Source organism: Bubalus kerabau, chromosome 2 (genome assembly GCF_029407905.1).
Source record: "Bubalus kerabau isolate K-KA32 ecotype Philippines breed swamp buffalo chromosome 2, PCC_UOA_SB_1v2, whole genome shotgun sequence".
Classification (NCBI taxonomy): domain Eukaryota; kingdom Metazoa; phylum Chordata; class Mammalia; order Artiodactyla; family Bovidae; genus Bubalus; species Bubalus kerabau.
Genome location: NC_073625.1, coordinates 162,448,550 through 162,458,149, shown reverse-complemented (window position 1 = coordinate 162,458,149; position 9,600 = coordinate 162,448,550).

Below are 9,600 nucleotides of genomic sequence, written 5' to 3'. Positions count from 1 at the left end.
GAGGAGATAGGGAGTCCACCTGAAAAATAATTCAGAACTATGACAGTAAAGATGATCCAAAATCTTGAAAATAAAATGAAATTACAGATAAATAGACCTTCTTTGACAAGGATTGAGAAAATGCTAAAAACATTTAACAAGAACTTATAAGAAATAAAGAAGAGTTGATCAATAATGCACAATGCAATCACTGAGATTAAAAACAGTCTGGAAGGAACCAACAGAAGAATAACTGAGGCAGAGGAGAGCATAAGTATAGTAGAAGATAGAATGGTGGAAATAAATGAAGCAGAGATGAAAAAAGAAAAAAAGAATAAAAAGAAATGAAGACAAATGCAGAGAACTCTGGGACAATGTTAAATTAATTCGAATCATAGGTGTCCCAGAAGAAGACTAAAAGAAAGGGCATGAGAAAATATTTGAGGAGAATACAGTTGAAAACTTCCCTAAAATGGGAAAGGAAATAGCCACCCAAGTCCAAGAAACCCAGAGAGTTCCAAGCAGGATAAACCTAAGATGAAACACCCCAAGAAAAATATTAATCAGACTAACAAAAATTAAACACAAACAGCAAATATTAAAAGCAGCAAGGGAAAAGCAACAAATAACACACAAGATCAGATCAGATCAGATCAGTCGCTCAGTCGTGTCCGACTCTTTGCGACCCCATGAATCGCAGCACGCCAGGCCTCCCGGTCCATCACCAACACCCGGAGTTCAGTCAGACTCACGTCCATCGAGTCAGTGATGCCATCCAGCCATCTCATACTCTGTCGTCCCCTTTTCCTCCTGCCCCCAATCCCTCCCAGCATCAGAGTCTTTTCCAATGAGTCAACTCTTCGCGTGAGGTGGCCAAAGTACTGGAGTTTCAGCGTTAGCATCATTCCTTCCAAGGAACACCCAGGGCTGATCTCCTTCAGAATGGACTGGCTTGGATCTCCTTGCAGTCCAAGGGACTCTCAAGAGTCCTCTCCAACACCACAGATCAAAAGCATCAATTCTTCGGTGCTCAGCCTTCTTCACACTCCAACTCTCACATCCATACATGACCACAGGAAAAACCATAGCCTTGACTAGACGAACCTTTGTTAGCAAAGTAATGTCTCTGCTTTTGAATATGCTATCTAGGTTGGTCATAACTTTCCTTCCAAGGAGCAAGCGTCTTTTAATTTCATGGCTGCAATCACCATCTGCAGTGATTTTGGAGCCCCTCAAAATAAAGTCTGACACTGTTTCCACTGTTTCCCCATCTATTTCCCATGAAGTGATGGGACTGGATGCCATGATCTTCGTTTTCTGAATGTTGAGCTTTAAGCCAACTTTTTCACTCTCCTCTTTCACTTTCATCAAGAGGCTTTTTAGTTCCTCTTCACTTTCTGCCCTAAGGGTGGTGTCATCTGCATATCTGAGGTTATTGATATTTCTCCTGGCAATCTTGATTCCAGCTTGTGTTTCTTCCAGTCCAGCGTTTCTCATGATGTACTCTGCATAGAAGTTAAATAAACAGGGTGACAATATACAGCCTTGACGTACTCCTTTTCCTATTTGGAACCAGTCTGTTGTTCCATGTCCAGTTCTAACTGTTGCTTTCTGATCTGCATACAAATTTCTCAAGAGGCAGATCAGGTGGTCTGGTATTCCCATCTCTTTCAGAATTTTCCACAGTTTATTGTGATCCACACAGTCAATGGCTTTGGCATAGTCAATAAAGCAGAAATAGATGTTTTTCTGGATCTCTTTTGCTTTTCCCATGATCCAGCGGATGTTGGCAATTTGATCTCTGGTTCCTCTGCCTTTTCTAAAACCAGCTTGAACATCAGGAAGTTCATGGTTCACATATTGCTGAAGCCTGGCTTGGAGAATTTTGAGCATTACTTTACTAGCATGTGAGATGAGTGCAATTGTGCAGTAGTTTGAGCATTCTTTGGCATTGCCTTTCTTTGGGATTGGAATGAAAACTGACCTTATCCAGTCCTGTGGCCACTGCTGAGTTTTCCAAATTTGCTGACATATTGAGTGCAGCACTTTCACAGCATCATCTTTCAGGATTTGAAACAGCTCAACTGGAATTCCATCACCTCCACTAGCTTTGTTCGTAGTGATTCTTTCTAAGGCCCACTTGACTTCTCATTCCAGGATGTCTGGCTCTAGGTGAGTGATCACACCATCGTGATTATCTGGGTCGTGAAGCTCTTTTTTGTGTAGTTCTTCTGTGTATTCTTGCCATCTCTTCTTAATATCTTCTGCTTCTGTTAGGTCCATACCATTTCTATCCTTTATTGAGCAAACACACAAAGGATCCCCATAAGGATAACAGCTGATCTTTCAATAGAAATTTTTCAGGTCAGAAGGGAATGACAGGACATATTTAAAATGATGAAAGATAAAATCTACAACCAAGATTACTGTACCTAGCAAGTATCTCATTCAGATATGAAGGATAAATCAAAAGCTTTATGGACAAGCAAAAGCTGAGAGAATTCAGCACCACCAAATCAGTCTTTAACAAATCGTGAAGGATCTTCTCTAGACAGGAAACACAGAAAAGGTTTATAAAAACAAACCCAAAACAACAAAGTAAATGGTAATGGGATCATACTTATCAATAAATACCTTAAATGTAAAAGGGTTAAATACTCCAACAAAAAGACATAGACTGTCCAAATGGATACAAAAACAAGACTCCTCATATATGCTGTCTATAAAGGACCCACCTCAAACCTAGGGACACATACAGACTGAAAGTGAGGGGCTGAAAAAAGATATTTCATGCAAATGGAGACCAAAGGAAAGTGGGAGCAGCAATACTCATATCAGATAAAATAGACTTTGAGATGAAGGCCATGAAAAGAGACAAAGAGGGACACTACACAATGATCAAGGGATCAAACCAAGAAGACTTAAAATTATAAACATATATGTACACAACATAAGAACACTCTAATACATAAGGCAAATACTAAAATGTATGAAAGGGGAAATTAACAGTAACACAATAATGGGGGGGGGGGAACTTTATTGCTCCACTCATACCTATGGATAGATCAAACAATCAAAAAATTAGCAAGGAAACACAAGCTTTAAATGATACAATGGGACCAGTTAGACCTAATTGATATCTACAGGGCATTTCACCCCAAAATAGTGGAGTTCACCTTTTTCTCAAGTGCACACAGAACATTCTCCAGGATAGATTACATCCTGAGCCACAAAATAAGTTTGCTAAATTTTTAAAAATTGAAATAATTTCAAACCTTTGCTGATCACAATGTAGTAAGATTAGATATCAACCACAGGAAAAAATAATTATAAAATACCCAAACATATGGAGGCTAAGCAACATACTTCTGAATAAACAACAGATCATGGAAGAAATCAAAAAGGAAATCAAAATGTTCATAAAAACAAATGAAAATGAAAACATGACAACCCAAAACCTATGGGATTCAGTAAAAGCAGTAAAATTCAGTAAAATCTAAGAGGGAGATTCATAGCAATACAAGCCTACCTCAAGAAACAAGAGAAACATCAAATAAACAACCTAACTTTATACCCAAAGCAACTAGAAAAAGAAGAACCCCAAAGTTAGTAGATGGAAACACATCATAAAAATCAGAGCAGAAATAAATGAAGAAAGAAACTAAAGAGAATATATCAAAGATCAACAAAAGTAAAAGCTGGTTCATTGAGAAGATAAATAAAATAGACAAACCATTAGCCAGACTCATCAGAAAAAAAGGGAGAAGAATCAAATCAATAAATTTAGAAATGAAAATGGAGAAATCACAAGAGACAACACAGAAATACAAAAGATCATAAGAGACTACTATGAGTAACTATATACCAATAAACTGGACAACTTGGAAGAAATGGACAAATTGTTAGAAAAGTATAACCTACCAAAAGTGAACCAAGAGGAAATAGAAAATCTTAACAGACCCATCACAAGCACAGAAATCGAAACTATAATAAAAAATCTTCCAACAAGCTAAAGCACAGGACCAGATGGCTTCAGAGGTGAATTCTATCAAAAATTTAGAGAAGAGCTAACACCTGTCCTACCCAAACTCTTCCAGAAAATTTCAGAGGAAGATAAACTCCCAAACTGACTCTATAAGACTACCATCACCCTAATACCAAAACCAGACAAAGATCCCCCCAAAAAGAAAACTATAGGCCAAGCGTCTTCCTTGCCAACCTAAGTACTAGAGGTCAGATTTGGTTACCCCGAAAAACGTTTATAGATGGATGACCAGATAATGTACTGTACACACCTGGATCACTGTGAATAAGCAGAGGAATAATCTGTGACTGCCTCAGGGAAGAGGAACATGCCCACACATACACCTCTGTGTAGTTTGCAGCATGTCCCCATATCCCTCAGAGTAAAACCCAGATTCCTACACGAGGCTTACGGAGCCTGTATTTGTCTCCAGGCTTATCTCTCTATGTTTTTGGTTGCTTACTATCATTAGGCAACCAAACCCAAAATTTCACATACCTCTCAGCCTTTCTGCCAAGAGTGCTACCTCTTACCTCTGTTCACACAAACAAAAGAAAATTGGGCTATTCAGCTCTCAATTCATTTCTTAAGAGAAATTGGATGTAATTTTAATCTTTGTTCCCCTTAGCAAGGTGCTTTTCCCCTCTAACTCTTTCAATATTTATTTTTTAAATAGATTTTTTTTCCTGCTTAATGTTCACTGATATTTCTGGATGTGTGTTTTTGGCTATTAATTTTGGGAAATTATCAGATATTCAAATATTTCTTTAAGGTGTTTTTCTATTTTATTGTTTTTGTATTCCCATTAGGCATATGTTCTAACTTGAGGCTAATATAGTGCTCATCAGCTCAATTCAGTCGCTCAGTCATGTCCGACTTTTTGCGACCCCATGGACTGCAGCTTGCCAGGATTCCCTGTCCATCACCAACTCCCGGAGCTTGATCAAACTCATGTCCATAGAGTCGGTGATGCAGTCCAATCATCTTATCCTCTGTTGTCTCCTTCTCCCCTGCTCATAGTTGTTTCAAATTCCCTAATTGATATTTCTAAAATCAGTATCTGCTGGGAGCCAGCGTGAGGAACTGTGCCCGTGGCAAAGGTCATGAGGAAGGAGGCTTGACATACGCAAAGGCGGGATCGAGCCTCAGGAGTCCCCCTGGAAATTCTCGAGCAGCTACCCCTAAAACCAGAGCCTGCCTACTTTACTGCTTTGTGCTCTCACCTACACCTCTGACTTTACCGGGGGCTGTCCCCCACCACTTCTTTCAGAGAAGGAGTTAACTTAGAGCTCCAGTTAATAATAATTCCTGGGCGTGACCGGAGTGTTTCAACCTACACACTCCTCTGAAGATTCTCTAGTCTGCCTGACAGGCTTGTCTGGCCACATGTGATTGTTCACAGCCTCCCAACCGTGAGAGGCACGAGATGCTCTAAACTTTCTAAAAACAGATTCTTTTAAGAATATTACTGCAAACAACTTAAAATGTTTTCTTTTTTTTCCTCTCCCTACCAAAGACAGGAAAGAATTTTTTCCACTGTTCTCTATGACAACTCCCTAGTGGAGTTTCTGGATGTAACACCCAAGAAAGGGTTGGGAACCTCTTATCTCTGAGTCCCCAGGAGAATTTGACTCAAACTTATCCACATCAGGCATCCAGCCGTTTATTGAAATTATCATTGAAATAATTTTATCAGTTTCTAGTTTCAGTGTCTTCTGCTTTAGGTAATCTGACCTTGCCTGTGATTCTTTGTATTTGCCTATCTCTCTAGATTGGGGGTGATTCTTTGCCCTGTGACCTCAGTTCTCTAATGGAGCAAATAAAAAGGTTCTTAGTTTTGCAGCTGTTTGGAATTTATCTTTTTATGAAGATAATGTGATGACTTACAAGGTCTTTGCATGCTGAAGCTTACTCTAAAAGATTTATGTTAAATTTCCATCTTGATAAATTGATGGTTTTGAGTGTATATTCCAGGTTGCTGTGGAAGCCTTTGAATATGTGGTTCTTGATCAGCTCTTGCACTGGAATTGGGGGAAATGTAGGCCATTAATTGAATGAGTTTCCTCTTGGAGGGTGAACTGGTGCCTCTAGGCTCTAGGACCTAGATGGAAGAACCAATTCATGCATGAGAAATCCATGCTTCTCGCAGAGCACAGCCTGGGACCCTGACGACCAACCCAGGAACCTCAATTTCCCCTAAAATTGTAATAACGAATTTTTGAAGGTTTTTCTGAGTCACAAAAGTATTTCATACCAAAAGAGAGAGAGAGAGAGAGAGAGAGAAAAGAAAAAGAAGATGATCACATCAATGTGGCTCATGTTTTTATCTTCATGTTTCTATGTAACGTATAGAACATTTTGGGCATCCCTGGTGGCTCAGCGAAAAAGAATCTGCCTTTCAATGCAAAAGATGCAGATTCTATCCCTGGGTTGAGAAGATGCCCTGGAGAAGGAAATGGCAACCCACTCCTGTATTCTTGCCTTGGAAATTCCAAGGACAGAGGAACCTGGCAGGCTACAGTACATGGCGTCAAAAAGAGTCACAGATGGGACTTAGCCACTAAACAACCAAACAATGTAGAACATTTTGGTATACAGTTATGCATACACTTTTAATGTCTTTTTCTGCTATTACTGACATTTGTGCTAGATTGTTCAGTTTTGATTCATTGATTTATTTATTCATTATGGGGTTTCTAATGTCCACATATTTACATGCTGGGTTATTTTGTATTGGGTATCCAAAATTGTAAATCTTACCTTTCTGTATACTGGATATTTTTGTTTTAACAAGTCTGATTCTTTAGATCTTGCTTTTAAGATTTGTTAAATAAAACCAGAGTAGTCTTCAGCCTGGGGCTAATTATTCCCCAGTCCTAGGGGAAGACCCTCTGTGTCCTCTATTTAATAAGCCCATAAATCTTGAACTTTTCCAGTGTAGTTCTTAGAACAGACAAGATTCCTAACCCTCTGTGAGCACTGGGTCACTCTTTAATCATTTCTGGTGGTCTTTTTCTGTGCCCCATGTATGATCCCCACATACAATGTGCCAGTCAGTATTCAAGGAAGCCAGCTACAGATTCATGAAGTTCTTTTTCTGAGCAATGTTCCCAACTATGATTTTCTGTCCTGTGAATTGTAGGCACCTTGGTATCTAAAGACTCCTTCCTCTGTGTGTTCATTTTAGGGAACCACCAGACTTCTTTCCTTCCTCTATGTCACAGAAAACTCTCCCAAGGCAGAAAGCTAGGGCAATCACATTTCTCATCTGTTAGGAATTACTCTTTTTTCCTGATCTTCAGTGTTTTGCAAACTATTGTTTCATATATTTCCAAACTGGGTGGGGGCAGGGGAGGTTGTGTGAGGGAGAGTAGATTTGTCGTATTCATCTACTTTGGCCAGAAAAAGAATAGAATTCTGAATGTTTTTAAAATACATTTCCAATTTTTTGGTAAACATTGATTTGCAATATTTATAATTTTACACTTTATTCCCATAAGCTTGCTAAATTTTCATTTCCAGAAGATGTATTCTTTTGGATTCTCTGTGACTATTAATGAGTCACTTAAAAAAAAGATTTTCTTTCTTGTTTTCAACTTTGATGCCTGTCAACAATGTTCAGTGAGAAGTCAATAAGGAAAAGGAAATTTTATTTGGGCTAAAGTGAAGAATATAACCCAGGAGAGAGACTCTCAGAAACCTCTGAGTACTGTTCTGCCAGTTAGAAGTTGAAGGCATAGTCATACACGATTTTGAGACAAAGGATTGTGCATCAACATGACATACTGATATTTTACATAAAGTTCACTGAGGATACATAGTATAGGTTAGCTGGTACAAAGTGAGTAGCAAGTCACCATGACCTCCTGCAGAGTTGGGAAAGAATGCTGGTTTTTTATGAATTTACATGGATCTGCAGATAGGGAAAAAAATGATCTTGATGGTAAGCAGGTACTTCCATCTTTGAGAGGTTTGGTTAATGTGGAAAGCAGATGTACACTGCACATGAGGGTAAGAAAGAGGAGGCCTGGATGGACACAGAAAATGTTTAATTTTTCTCTTGTCCTGCCTTCAAATACAAATTTTATTTCATCATGCCTCAAATTGTTGGACTTATTTCACTGGATAAATCCCTCTGTAAAAAAAGTGGTGGGAATGGATATCCTTTTTTCACAACCTTTCTGGTTTCTTCTTGCCTGCTGGTATTTCTCTCTGGGATTATTTTGGCTTTTCTGAAGAAGGCTTAGTATTTCTTGTAATGTGAATCTGCTGGTGACAAATTGTGTTATCTTTGTCTTTATTTACCCTCTTTAACGATATATCTATTTTTTCATGTAGAATTTTATATTGGTAGCTCTTTTTTAATCTTCAATACTTTTCAGACTTTGTTTTATTTTCTTCAGTGTCTTTTGCTTGGTATGTAATACCACCCATATTTCTTCCTGCTGTTTCCTTCAATAATATGATGTCGCCTTCATTAGTTTTCTTTAATGTTTGTGTTAGTTTCTATTCCTGTGTAATAAGTTACCACAAATTTAATTCAATAGGTTAAGTCAATTCAAACATTTCAAAACTTTGTGGATCTTGTATGGTATGGGTGGGTTCACGCCTTTGAGTTTTATATTGCTTAAATCAAGGTCTTGGTTAGAATTGAGCTTTTCTGAGCTTAAAGTCTTCCTTCAACTTCTTTTAGGTTGTTGCCTGAGTTGAGTTATTTACGTTTGTAGGACTTACCTATTTTCTTGCAAGCTGTTGACTGGGAGCCACTGAACATTTAGTAGCTGCCCACATTGGTTGACATTGGACCTCTGTGTATTCATGTCAGTAATTGAAAGTTTGAGGTCAACTGATTTGGAGCCTTAATAACATCGGCCAAATTCTTTCTTATTAATATTGGCAATGGTACTTGACTGAATAACTAGGATAAGTTGTTTTTACACCAGTAACCAAAAACCCCAGTTAGTCATCTTAGAATTCCAATTTCAAGATTTTTGTCTTCATCTTTGATTTTCAACAGTTACAACTATGATGTGATTCTATGTTTTCCTTTGTATTTATACTGTCATCAGTTCACTGAGCTGTTTGACTTGTGAGCTCATGTCTTTCATGAATTTTAGAAATTTCTCATCCAACATCTATTCCAGTATGTTTCTTCCCCATTTAGTATTTCCTGTCCTCTTGGGAATCTTCAAACATATTTTAGACCATTTGATGTTGCACACACGCTTAATTTATATTGCCATATCTTTATCTTCATGTCTTTTTCTTAGTTCACTCAATTAATCCTTTATATCAGACATTTTATTTTTAATTCTAGAATAACTGTTTATAATCTTTTGATTTACCTATGATGAATTCAACACTTTTATACGTTTCTCCATTTTAACTAATTTCTTTAACGTATTTAAAATAGTTATTATAACATCTTTCTCTGTTGTTGTGAATTCCAACATCAGAGCTGTCTATGAGTCTGATTTATTCATTGAATTTTTGTGTATGTGTGTGTACCAGACATTGTGTTTAAAAGAATCTTTGAAAATGAAGTAATTTTTATTTATTTATTTATTTTTTAATTGAAGGATAATTGCTTTACAGAA